Consider the following 14353-nt stretch of genomic DNA (forward strand, 5'->3'; position numbering starts at 1 on the left):
TAACATTTATTCTTTTCTTTTTGCAGAATTTTTTACTTTGAATGAATCCCCATCTCCTGAGATTAACATTCCTAACGGCCGGTCTGTTACACTAGTGTAATTGTATTGACTTCAGTGGAAGTGTACAATTGTAACAAAGTAAAATTGGTGCCTTTAATTAGATAATAAACAGATGGTAGGTCTGTTGTGAGTCAGACGCAGGATGGAACAATAAATTCTCTGCTTTATTCTGCTCAGACAGCTACACCACGAGCAGCTGGGTTTTGCTTCTGGTTCCATCTCCCCACGGCCTCATCTCCACTGGGATGGTTGATCTGGCTTGCATTGTCCACGGAGTCTCCAACCCAGTCCAAATTTCCTGGAATATTTCTGGGGATCGGCAGGAACAGGCACTAATGCAATTACTGAAAGCAAAGGATGGATCCTTAATGCTCATAAGTCACATTAGCATCCCAAAAGACACCTGGACCAATGTGAAAATTTTCACATGTGAAGTCAAATTCAACTCTTCTGGCAACAGAGTTAAGAAAAGTGCCAGGTATTTTGAACGTGAGTGATTTTACATTTGCTTCTGGAACTAAAAGAAATCACGACTTTACTTAACCTGCAAGGCGAGTAAATAATGGATGACATAGAGAGAAGGCTGAAGTGTTTAATGCATTTTTTGCTTCAGTCTTCACTGGAAAGGTTAATTGTATCCAGTTGCTTAACACAATAAATATTAACAAAAAGGAGGAAGGATCTCAGGCCAGAGTAGGGAAAGAACTGGTTAAAGAATATTTAGATAAATTGTATGTATTTAAGTCAGAGGGGCCTGATGAAATTCACCGTAGTGTGGTAGAGAGAGAGTGCTTGGAGCACTGGGCCTAGTGCAAGACCTGAGGCCGGACCTAGAGGCTGTGAACCAAAGTCAGGCTATGTATTAAAGCAGATGCTTACAAGTTCACTGTCAGGTACATGAACTTGGCAAAGTTGCTAAAACATAGCAAGTAGAAAGTACTAGGCACTAGCTATTTACGTAAATACATTCCAGAAGGCTAGTACATATCCACCCTAATCTAGTACAAGATGAGATGGTTTGACAGAATAACAAATAAGGATGTTTTGTCCGAGATATTAGGAACAAGATACAAGGGGAAGTAACAAAGAGATGCCACGAGACACATAAGGTGGTACGGAAGTTGTTTATCTCCGTTGTTTGTCTGTGTCTATAAATGTTGGGGGACCTTGCCTTAATCCTTTGTGCGGCCGAGGGGACAGCAGAAATTCCCACCACTCACTGAGCCGCTCCTTGCTAGGGGGCACTCATTGGTTAATGTACTTGTGTGAGTCGTTAGGACTGTGACTTGAGGACAGTAAACCTGGCCGAGTGCCTTTGTCACCGAGCCGTGCCTATAGTCTTTCCCTCTGAGCAATGTAGAGATCTGCTGAATTCACAGGCTGCGCTCTCTGCTGGTGCTGTTAACGCCAGAGCTCCAGGGACAGGAGCACTGAGTAGCCGTTAACAGCTCAGCAGCCTTGAGTGTCACAGCAACAACGTTCCACCCTTCCACCCCTAGGATACTTAAGGAAGTAGCTGATGCAATCTCATTAGTGATCATCTTCGAGAATGCATGAAGATGTTTGTAACTTTGAGGTTCTAGTGTAGTTAAGAACTTGAACATGCTACCTAGGGAGGTTGTGGAATCCCGGGAGGTTTTTAATAACCGGTTGGACAAACACCTGTCAAGCACGGTCTAGGTTTGCTTGACCCTGCCTCAGCACAGGCGCCTGGACTTGAGGTCTTCTCACGGTCCCTTCCAGCCCTACATTGCTCTGATCCTATGACTTGTAAACTACATGGGTGGTATCTTGGCCCCACTGAAGTCAATGGCAAAAATCCCATTCACTTCAATGGAACCAGGTTTGTAAATTAAGCCAACGAGTTTAACGCAACGGTGCAAACGTGACTGTCCCAGCTCCTGATGATCCGCCGGAGTCTGCTTCCTCCACAGTCCATCCCAGCGGGTGTGTGCCGCAGATATTGCACCACGTGGTGGCAGTTTTCCTGGTGGGGTTGATGGTGTCCCTGAGTCTGGCTTGGATTCGCTGCTGTTCCAGTCCAGGTAATCAACACATCACTGTCCATGCTAGATGGAGAGACCTATAGGCTCAGCAGCCCTATTCATATTTGGGCTGACTTCTCACACAGACACAAACTGAAAACAGTTCTATCAGTCCCTTCTGCTCGGCCTTGCTGAACATGTATTCCTTCCTGCTGCTCAGCAACTCTTCGGTAGGGAAAAGCCCTATATTCAGCCAGGGAGTCACTGTTGCATCTGAGGACTGACACACTATTTAGATCAGTCATCGTTTGCTTTATCACCCAGGGCCAATTTCTACCTGAAACAAGCAGGTGAAACTCCCATGGGAATTTCTGGGCAAATTCCATTGGGATGTAAATTACACAGCAGAGGCCTGGTTACCCCATGAGTTGTAAATGCACAACTCACAATGAAATAGCAGGATAATCTGACTCTGGGTGTAAATTGGCGAGAAAACACGTGTAGGGGGTGAAGCGGTTTAACTTGCACCAATGGGCCTATTGCCACTCTTTTGACTCAAGTGGCCAGTCAAATTTCAGGGCCTTCGGGTTCCAGCTGGAAGTAGAAATGGATGGACTCTAGTGTTTTCTTTGTTCATTCCTTGTAAATAAACAAGATTGCATCAAAGTCCTGCTTCTCAAATGCATGAGGAACCAAGAACAAAATGGGAAGTTTCTAAGGGCATGGCTACACTTGCAGATGTAGAGCGCTTTGAGTTAAACCAGCCTTCAGAGAGCGCAGTAGGGAAAGCGCTGCAGTCTGTCCACACTGACAGCTTCAAGCGCATTGGCGTGGCCACATTTGCGGCACTTGCAATGGCATTGGGAGCGGTGTATTATGGGCAGATATCCCAGCGTGCAAGTGACTGCAACGTGCTTTTCAAATTGGGGTGGGGCAAGGGAGTGTTGTGTGTATGTGGGGGGAGAGAGAGTGGGTTTTTAGAGGGCTGAGCGCATGTCAGCATCCTGTCTTGTAAGTTCAGACAGCAGCAGACTCCCTCTGCTTCTCTGTTCTTGTCTGTTCTCAGTTTCTGTGCGTTTTCCCTGCATACACCCCACACAAGCAATACTCAGCAAACCCCCTCTGCCTGCTTAGTCAGCGTGGGTTCATAACTCCCTTTTGCCGTAGGTGGGGGCATTCTGCTTAATTCATCCCGAGAGCTACCTTAATTGAAGGGTGCATTCACACCTAATCGCAGCAGAGGTTTGTAATCCAAACTGTCACGAGTACCTCTCAGCATAACGCTGCTGTTTGCTGGTTGTGCAAAAGGAGTGAATTTAGGATGCAAACTATTCACCACTATAATTCTCCTGGAGCTGGATTTACACCCTGGATGAATTTGGCCCATTCCATCTGTTTTGGGAATACGGTAAAGGAGGGAGAACTGCAGCCTCAGGGGAGTTAAAAGGTGCATTAAAAACTATCTGAATCCTAAACTCTGTTTTCAGCCATGTGCTGAACTCTTAAAGCAAGGTTTCCACAATGGTTTATGTGCTAATAATGTGCACTGTTTGCAAGAGAAGCAATAAATATTAGTAACCTGTTTGAAACCGTGTCAAACTCGAACAGTTAGTTCCCTGGAGGTGACTAATGGTACGAAATGTTGTCAAACAGGCTCAAAGGGTTTATGCCCGAATGAAGTTTCAGTCAAGGAATCACAACCAGATCAGGATGCAGTGGCTGATGGACGAGAAAAATCCTAACCCACCCTGAGATCCGAGCCTGGAAACTCTCAGCTGGTTCGCTGCTGACCTCAACGACGGCAGCCATTTTGTAAGATGGTGTCTTTCTGTAAAAGCTGTTGGTTTGTTTTTACTGCTTCTGCTCTTCACCGCTGCTGCATGTGGCTCAGTTGCAAAATATAATTAAAAAGTAACCCGACTTGTCCACCTCCTAGAGTATAAATAGCAGGAAGTCACAGAAAGAACCAAACCCGTGGAGGTGAGAGATTTCCTGCTGCGATAGGCAAGACATTGTCATGCCTGTGAGGGGGCTGCTGGCCCCTTCCTGACACTTACTGGGGTTCTTTGGTCGGCCCTTTCCCAGTACCAAAAGAAAGGGGACGGGCCGATGAGAAACCGACAGTGCTCGGGGTCAATGGGGAGAGGCCGATGCACCAAGTCAGCTAGATTGACAGGGCAGGCAGGCCAATGAGGGAGCCAGGAGCCCGGAGGGCCCGTCCTCCGTCTGAGGTTTACCTGCCTACGGCAGACTGAGTAGGGCTGAGCTAAGGGGAGAGCAGCAGCCGGCGCTGAGGTCGAGGCAGAGGGGTCAGGGAGCAGCCCAGATGGCAGAGCTGGGCTCGGGGCAGAGCTGGGCTGGGGGCAGAGCAGACCAGCCGCCGACAGGGAGCCGGGCTGAGCTGCAGCGGGGAGCTGCTGGGCCGGAGCTGCGGAGTGGACGCCGGCCCCGCCGCATGTAACACTGAGCCGAGCGCGCTGAGCGGCTGGCGAGAGTGAGGGGGACTCTGGGCGCAGGGAGACGTCGCCAGACAAGAGGCCTCGCAGGCCAGACTCGGAGCAGGGACATGAACCCGATGGGACGGCTGGTGCTGGGGAGAAGGGTCCTGCCATCTAGATCCTGAGGGCGAGTAGCCACCCCCAAGGCAGGTGTCTGACTCAGGGTATCACCGCAGCAGAGCCAGGGCCTGGGACGTGTGAGGAACAGACTGTGAGCTCCCCTGACATCCCAGAGCCGGCTGGTTGTGCTGTCTCCTGTGCCCACTGGGTGGAGTTCCTTGTTCCCTTTAACCTTTCCCATTTTTTCCCCAATTTTCTTTTACAGTTGTTGTTTAGTGGATTGCATTGGGTTTGAACTATCTGTATTGATCCGGGGGTCAGAGAAGCGTCGGGGTGGAGAGAGGACCCCAGAGTGCGGACACCCTCACCCCTGTCCCGTGCAGCAAAGTCCTCACATCCTCGACAAGACTGGGGTTTCAGCCTCCCAGGAATCCTGGGCCCAGCCTTGTTGGCGTTTTGCCGCATGGGAGACTGGAAAGGGAGTCCTCAAGGTCAGACAGGCCTCTGGGTAAAGGGAGTTGGAGCGAGGACTCAGATCCGTTCGATGGCCAATTCCATCGGGTCAGTGTATGAGCCAGGAAAGTTTCCCACTTCCTCCCTGAGCTCAGTTACTCAGGCTGGGTGCTAGTAATAGGAGCTGGGGCGTAGGGCCTGCCTTATTCACACAGGCAGTCACAGGGAACTCAGCTACTCTCATGTCTAATCCGAGTCCTTAGTGGTGTCGAAAGGGGAGGTGGGAGGTTGTACCCATGAGAAACTGAACATTCACCTGATTGGGTGTGAGACTCAGGTGTGTTACCAGTGGCACAAGGAGGACCAGAAAAACCCAGATGCAGAACCAGGCTTGGCCCCCTGACGCACACAGCAGATGGAAGGGACAGAACCAGACAGAAGTGGGTGGAGGCTGCTTCCTAGGAGCTGCCATCAGCAGGACCGTGCCGCCTGGCCAGCAGTATCGTTCCATGGTGTGAGGGGAGATTATAAATGGGAAACTGTGTCTGGACGGAGCTGTGTGAGGTCAGGCTCTCTCCGCATCCCTGTCCTGGAGCAGCTACTCCAACGAATTCCTTGGGAGACTGCTGCTTTTCCTGAAGGGGTCGATCCACAGGGCCTCGTGCCAGCACCCGTCTGTCTTCTCTCAGTAACAATGCTTTATCAATGGGAGGGGCTCCCCCAACCACGGAGCCTGCACATGACACCTGGTTTGATACTAACTCCTCATTTTGAATCTGTAATTCTAAATGTTGCTCATTAAAAAATATGCCACTTCCTCCCTCGTGTTTCAGTTCCTTTCTTTAGCAGCTGATGCATGACGCTCAGCATATTATATGTGACAGGTGACTTCTACATTCTTTGGGCCAGTTCTGCTCTCACTGACGCTAGTGTATACCAGTAGAGAGGAACTCTGCTGAAGGCAGTGGAGTTACTCTGGGTTTACAGGGGGTCACTGAGAGCAGAAGATGGCCTTTTGTATTTCATTTAGGGCCAGGGGATGAACCTCTCACTCCCATTGGGGAGCCGTTATTCACAGCAGGGGTGCCACTGAAGTTCCAGGGACTGCTCACATCCGAAACGTCTCACCCGTGTGGGTACAGGTGTTACAGTCTGACCCTTAACATCCATGTTCTGTTACTGGCTGCTAAACCAGCTCTGTGACTCACCACAAGTGATAATAGCTCACCTTAACTGATCACTCTCGTTATAGTGTGTATGGTAACACCCATTGTTTCATGTTGTGTGTGTGTGTGTGTGTGTATATATATATATATATCTTCCTACTGTATTTGCCACTGCATGCATCCAAAGAAGTGGGCTGTAGCCCACGAAAGTTTATGCTCAAATAAATTTGTTAGTCTCTAAGGTGCCACAAGTCCTTCTGTTATTTTTTGTAGTAAATATGAACATATAGGCCTGATTTTGATCTAAGTACTGACCCCAATGCCACAGCACGGCCAGCCTTGGGCTGGGATCCCTTTAGATTACTCCCTCCATACACGGTGAGTGCTTGGATGGGAAACCTCCTCCAGTATAGGAAGTAGCTTCACAAATTCAGTGGGTGACACTTTCACCCTCAATCAGAACCAAATTCCCAACATGGTGATAGGGGGTCTGTGGTGCGGGAAGTGGCACCTTCCAGTCAATATGTAAATCCAATACCCCCTCAACCTACAGTCGCTCCTGCACAACTTTCTTGCAAGAATGGAGGAGTCAACCCAGAATATGGGTTCAGAGAAATGACCGTGGAAGGGTTTGTATTTCAAGGAAATTCATATAACATTATAGCACATTACAAACATGAGACTTTCTCTATTTCTCTCGCTTTCTCTTTCATTCTTTCTTTCTGCATCTCCTGTTTTAAAAAACATAAGCCATTTTTGTGAGACTCAGTTACCGAGGAGCATTTCTGTTACTGTACATCAGAGTCGCATATTCAGTCTGAAACAGAAAAAGGAAAGATCAGATATTTGTTAATTTTATTTGGAAAGTTCAAAAGGCATCAACTGATCAGGTTTTGTTTTATAAGAATGTGAAAAACATATTTCAGTGGTGTAGATTTCTTGGTTGTGGTCTTTTGTCCTGGTAGCTGAGTTCAGTGGCTGGATGGTGTTGGTGGCTTGTGATATACATAAGGTCAGACTAGAAGTTCTGGTGGTCACTTATAGAAATATACACTGCCCTATTTCACCATCCCTGACCTGCAGCCACCTCTGGGGTGGAACCCAGCAGGTCTTTGGTACTAATAACCCTACACAACACTTCTACTAGAAGAGCAGAGAAGAATAAATACAAATGAAACCTCTGTGAATTCAGGAGGCAATGTATAGACCCTAGGGTTGGAAATTGGCCAAGACACTGGTTCTAATCCCCTGTTGTTAATACATTGTATCTTTCTAACATACCAATGATGGAAAAAGCAGTTTACCTGTGGCATCTGCCTCATAGGTATTTGATTCCCTCTTTGCACAGCTCTCCCTGATGGATGAAACAGACAAAGAGACAGTTATAGAGATGTGTGATGGGTTTCTGCTTTATAGCAGTTATGACTGAGTTACCTCTGATGGGGCACTTTCTCCAGAGCAAGATCAACAGCTGTATCAGGAGAAGGATGAAGATACAGGGCAGCCCAGCGTAGAACACAATCCCACAGTCTCCTGCAGAGAGAAGAGACGCTGAGAATGGAAAACTGCTAGCAAAACAGATGGGCAAAAGAAGGTCTTTTCCCCAGAACTCCACGTTCATTCCTCTGTGCTCTGTAGCATGTTACCCATCTGTATATGGAGGCAGTGGGATGTTACCAGCGATACCTGGTAACAGTGTAGACCAGCCCTACTCCTGCCGGCCTGTACTGGACATCATTTCATTGAGCCATTTTAGTCTGAGACCTCCTGCTCCAGTGATGAGTGCAACAGAATCAAGTTATTTATAGGGGATAGCTCAGAATCCTAGAGGCCAGAGATGGAGACGGCCTTGTTTCATAGGGTGCCCTCTAGCTCCCTTCTGACCACTGCAGGATTTTTCCCTATATTATAATGGCTAATGTTTGTCCAGTCCTCCTTATTGGGGCTTTCAGCCCTGCCTCTGGGCATCTGTTCCATTATCTGTTAGATCTTGCTGTCAGGAAGCCATTCCTGACATTCATCCCGCTGTTCCCTTTGTTGTTCTTCCCCTTTGGCTCATCTCAAGTGACCCTTCTGTGTCCTTACTGTGCTTCAGGCTGCTTGACCAGAAACCCAGTTCACACTGAGGGTTGAAAAAGGAAGGTTTTCAGAAGGGGTGGGAAAGGTGGGTGACGGGGGAGTGACCGTACTGTCTGTCCCATACCTCAAGCACCTTCTCAGTGGTTTCCAAAACCTCTGCTTGCTCCCATTAGTTATCATTCCCCTGAGCCATCTCATGTGATTCTGTCTATTTCTCAAGCTTGGAGTAATGTCGCTGACTCTTGGTGCCTAGATACCACGGGGAGGGGCATAGCATAAATGCCCCAGTAGTTAGGTTAGGTTTGATTACAGGATACTGAACCTGTTTCCTTGGAGACTGTAGCACTGATGCTTCTCCCCTCGCTGCTCTCTTTGGCTGTACAAGTGCAAATCGTCTCCTGCTTCCACGTCTCAGAAGGGATTGTCGTTAGGCTCCAAACACTAAAGACCCCTTTTCCGTCTATGGCTCCAGCATCTGTCTGACCCTCAGATGCCTCCTCACCAGTGTCCCAGAGAACTTCACTCCAGGGAGGAGTGAAATCTGAGAGCAGGCAGAGCAGAGGAATGATGGGGGGAAGCTCAGCATCCTCTTGTGTGGAGGGCACCAGGATGGAAAGTCTCGGCTCGGAGGCATCTAAAAGAGAGTTGAGTCACAGAAACGAGAGGTCGGAAAGACCTGTTAGTGGTGGCTCAGCTAGTCCATATCCTGCTGCTACCCCTACTCCACCAATGCAGCATGTGTCTAAAACTTTGTCTCTGCCTACTTTCAATGTCTTACTCTAGCGGTTTTCAACCTTTTTTCATTTGAGGACCCTTAAAAATTTTGAATGGAGGTGTGGACCCCTTTGGAAATCTTGGACTAGTCTGCAGACCCCCAGGGGTCTGCAGAGCACAGGTTGAAAACCACTGTCTTACACTATGGGGCATCCACCTTGGGAGACTCCCACAATCCATTGCTCTTCAGAAGTTTGTATGGATATGATCATCAAGGATGATTTGCTCGGTGCCGACAGTGTGTTTGGTTAGGTAGAAATTCAGAAAAAGAGTTGGTCAAGTCTGGTGGTGAGGACACCCGACCAGGAGTCAGGAGGCCAGAGCTCCTTTCCCAGCTTTGTGTCTGACTTGCTCTGTAACCTTGGAAACAAGTTCATATTGCATCTGTGCCTCATTCCCCAAATGTAAAGTTAAGGAAACACGACTTAGTCACATTTGCAAAGTGCTTTGAGATCTATGGATGAAAAGCCTGATAGAGGAACCTTTCTTGCTTAAATATTATAGTCAGTCTACAGTTGCCTATTATTACATTCATCCCATTTGTCTGAGATACCGCCTCCAGTAGCACACAAAGTAATTCCATGTCTTCTCTTTTATATAGTTGGAATATTTGCACAGTGTGGATCAAAAATATATAGACATTACTACTTGTACATTGAATTATTATGTTCAATTCATACTGTGCTGCTTGAGACGATGAATAGTCCCCTGTATGAAGACATTGGGGAACTCATTGAATGAAGCCTGGTGAATGCCTGAAAAAAGAACCTGATTGATATTAAAGTCTTAATAGGAAAGCAGGACAGTTGAAACATACCCCATGTCCTAGGCTCAGACAGTTTCAATAGGAATCATCAGCAAGTGTGACTATCAAATCTGATTCCTAATGTAACATACCAACTAGAAGTCAGGGAAATAACACCTAGCACTGATGTGGTGCTTTTCATCCATAGATCTCAAAGTGCTTTTACACAGGAGACTCATTGTCCCCACTATACAGACGAGGAATTTGAGATGCAGAGAAACCCAAGGTCAGATTTTCCAAAATGTCCCAGGTTTTGATCAGAGTGTTTTAAAAGTCTGATAATTTATTTAGGCACCTAAAGGGGAGCTGATTTCTTTTAAAGATCTCACCCCCTCTGTGCCCAGTGTTTCAGGAATAGAACCCAGATCTCCTAATTCCAAACCCTATGCCCTGGTCACTGCCTGGACCATGCTGCCTCTATGCACAAATGCCAACGGCTTAAAGCTGAAACAGGAGGATTGGTCACAATTTAGCCAAAAAAAGACACCTAGCATTAGGTTATCATTGATCTAAGCTGCTAAAAACTCACCTGTGACAATTAGTCTGGTCCCAGTCCCGAAGTTGGGCTGTAGATACACAGAGGCAGAGAGGCCACAGTAATAAACCCCCGAGTCTTCTCTTTGTACGTTACTGATAAGTAGAGCAAACATGTTTGCCGTAATGTTCACTTTACTCGAGTATTTTCCATCTAAAGATTCAGACTCAGAACTCTGATGAATCCCATGTAAACTTCCATTCTGTTGTTCCTTGTACCACCGAACTCGCCATTCTTCTTCTGATATTCTACAGTCCAGATGCGCGGTCTGTCCAGAAGTCAGCCACAGTTGTGCTGGGCTTTGCAGGATTTGTATCCCTTCTTCCGAGGCAGCCACTGTACAGGGGAAGAAAGGAGTGTGTTAATACAGTGAGTACTGGACAAGCCTGGGCTTTTGCAATACACTATACAGAGCAGATGATCCAAGAATAACACAAAGCACATATTTATTAAATATTCATTTTAATTTTTCTCTATTTGTTTTGTTAGGATTCATGTAGCCTGTGCGGGAATTAATGTAATGTAACAACAAAAAACAACCTCAGAGTTCAGAACCCAGGAGTACATACTTCCAGTTCCCAGCACTAATCACCAGGCTACATGTTCCCACTTGTACTTACCAAAATCAATGGTAAAAAACCTTCATTTGGCTACATTGTGCATGGGAGAGGCTTTTACTAACATAGCCCTTTGTGTTTCAAATTCTCCCTTTGATCATTCTGGAGAAAAATACATCAGCCCGTATGTAAGACATCAGCATAAAAGAAAAATCGATTTTGCACCCCAATCCAGGATATTAACCAGAAACTATTCTCAAGGTGTTAATCTCTGGCATTCAGGTTATTTTAAAATAGAATATTTCCTCACCTTTCTTTAGATTTCAATTGATGGACTAAAAGATGTGAATTTCTCTCTCACCAGGTTGATGTTAGAACCTCTTGGAATTGCAGAAGGATGTTATGTATAAAGTTAATTGTTTGTAGCATGGTAGAGAACAAGCATGAAATAAATCAGGCTAAAATACTTACTCCGCAGATAGACTAGAATCATCCCAACTACGTGGTAGGACATCTTGTGCCTTTCTTCAGTAATGAATAGGTGATGCTGTGAGACAGACAGACACCTCAGAGCTAATGGATCTCTTGATGAAAGACTTTTGTCACGTGGAGAGGAAAATGTTCTGTTTCCTCTTAAAGATCTGTAGGGCAACATGCATGGCAAAGGAAGAGGGTCAGGAGATATTAATAACCCCATTCAAAACCAGCAGAGCAAACCTGGGAGAAAATATTCCTTTGCCTCCAAAATCTATAAGAGAAGAAATTCAAGCTCAGAGTGGGTATTAGCATGGTGAGTGTCTCAGATGGAATATTTGTGTTATAATTGGATGCCCATAAGAAGACATTCTTCTGACTACAATTCAGGTGGAACATTTTCTGTGTTTCAGGGATTCATAAGGTCAAATGGTATTAGCATCAATAAAACGGCATAAAAAGGTTCATGAAAACTGTGTTAAAATTGTGATTTATCACTTTTAATTTCAGGGGGTTTTCCTGGTCCTGCGTGCTGTCTGTGGGGAAGTGTGCAATCTGGGAGTAGCAGCAGTCAGTCTGGAAAAGAGTCAGCCTAGAACAAGGTAGGTGAATTTTTCCTCTCTGCCTTAGGGAGCAGCCTGCTTTGTCTCTCTCTGTTTTTGGTTACTGTGTGTTATCATTCTGGAGTCTAATAATAAAAGTAGTCTTAGGTTGTAAACTTTCAGCAAGAGTATTTGATGTTTATTATCTAACTTCTCTATTGTATGTGTGAACAACCACCAAGAGGCATATAACATGATTTTAGCAAAGGATGGAGGAAACCAACAAACAGGCTCATTGGGCATTCTGGAAAGGGTGAAATTAGCAAAAATAACCCTTAACTTCTATGTTTCATTTTTACAATAGATTAAGAAAAGGACTTGGGGTGGGGTGGTCTGGGAAAGCAATGAATGGGGCTAGAATATGAAAGTGTGGTGAAGTCACCCCACTCTGGAAAATTTGGGGCAAAACCTACTTTTAGGACACTTATTTCAGATATGTGCATAATGCATGTTCCTTAATGTAATATGCAAAATGCCTCATAGAGAGAGCCAAATGAATTGCCCACTAAGAGATTCCAAATCCATCCCTTCTAAACAATTGTCACCCCCACAGTCTGTGGCTTGTCTTGACTTGAACATTAAGACGGAGAGTTGCAAAGCTCCATCGGGGATTTGATTGGCCAGATGAATTGAGCATCGAAATTGCCCTTTCAAACCTCAGCCTCAATAAAACCCTACTGCAAATCAGGACCAGAGCCTCTGTGCGCCCACTCTCCTGTTATCCCATGTTGATCTTCTGGCCATTTATAAGCTGGCCCAGCCTGGAGGCTGCTCTAAACTGCACCAGCAGGTCATGACTCCCAAAGAGCCATTTGCCAACTGGGGAGACCCCGAGTGCAGACTGCTCCGGTCACATGCCAAGGGCTGTTGGCTGCAAGGGCTGTTGGCTGCAAGGGCTGGCTCTGCTGCCTTAACACCCCCTGGCACGTGCAGCCAGTTCCTGCTCCCTTGGTGTCACGGGAGCAGCACCAAGGGACCAGGGTGGGGACCAGGGTCTGACTCGTGTCTCATTCATACCTAGCTGCAGGGAAAGTTGAATGTGGTGCAAACACCTCTCCTGGCCTAACTGGTTCACTGGGACTTCAGAACTTGCTTGAAGAGCGGAAGGACGGTGCGGTTGTCAAGGTGCTAGCCAGGGACTTAGGGGCTCTCCGTTAAATCCCTGTTCTGCCACAGGCTCCGTGTGTGACCGAGGGCCGGTCACTTACATCCCAATGACTTTCAAGCCTTAGTCCCTGTTGAAAGTGGGACTTTGCCTCCCAATCACTTAGGGGCTTTTGAACATGTTTCCCCAAGTCTCTCTGGGCCTCCACTCCCCAGCTGTAAAATTGGGATAATTCTTCCTTTTCTGCAGCAGGGCAGTGAGGATAAATAAGTAAACGGCTAAATTAACAGAGCTCTGCTGAACTGGGGGCCTAGTGCCATAGATGTGCTTTGTGCTGCTACATTGGCATCGCACCATACAAAGGTCCTGTTGACCAGGCAAACCAGGAATTTGAGTAAACTCCATGCCCCCTGCAATGACAGTTCCTGGCCACCGAGTCTGGGCCCAACTCATAGCAATGGACGTTGCAACCTGGCCCAGTGGTCTCAGGTTTGGCACATCTGTCCCTCCGTTTCCATCTACAGAGGGGCAATCGCACCAAACTGAGCGGCACTGTGACCATGTGGGCCAGATCGCAATGCCCCAACCTGGACCCAGCCCCACGGGACAGAAGGTGCCACTGCAGGGTGAGTCCAGGGCTCTCCAACTCCCACATGCCCTCTGCTCCCTCCCTTTGTTATGGTAGTTTTCCTGTACCTCTGCCTGAAATTTTTAAACAATTGCCATGATGAAATCGTAGTGCTGGCGATAACAGAAATCTAGCCACATTGGGGCACAAGTACCTAAATAAGGCATCTAAGTCACTTGAGCATGTTTGAAAATTTGCCCTAAGACTACTGCTCCCAGTCACACTTAAATGATACAAATTCATATTACACATGATCTTCTCCAATATAAGTCTATTAAAAGTCAAGACAAAGTTACTGTCAAAATTTTTATTGATTTCATTAGTATATTATGTGTTACAAAAACAAATTGACCCTTCTGTGTCAAACGTGGAGAGAGAGAGAGAGAGAGAGAGAGAGAGAGGCACAGCAAGGACACAGAAGGGTCAAACGAATTGAAAGCGATCTTATAAAACCACAGCCTACAGGACATGTTTGCTGCAAAGGGCCAAACGTTTAAAAATAGCTGCTCGGAACGCTGCACTTGCTTCTGTGGTCAATTTCAGCCCACTTATTTTGCCACTTTTCTTTTGTT

At 46.6% G+C, this 14353-nt stretch overlaps 1 long non-coding RNA gene across 1 annotated transcript; it reads left to right on the plus strand.

The window, feature by feature from the left end:
* Positions 1-268: 268 nt before the first annotated feature.
* LOC128827406 (uncharacterized) lies at positions 269-5797 on the plus strand. Its single transcript, XR_008442952.1, has 4 exons — positions 269-549; positions 1995-2105; positions 3699-3857; positions 5394-5797. It is a non-coding gene; the product is annotated as an uncharacterized LOC128827406 (long non-coding RNA).
* Positions 5798-14353: the final 8556 nt, after the last annotated feature.

Source organism: Malaclemys terrapin, chromosome 21 (genome assembly GCF_027887155.1).
Source record: "Malaclemys terrapin pileata isolate rMalTer1 chromosome 21, rMalTer1.hap1, whole genome shotgun sequence".
Taxonomy (NCBI): domain Eukaryota; kingdom Metazoa; phylum Chordata; order Testudines; family Emydidae; genus Malaclemys; species Malaclemys terrapin.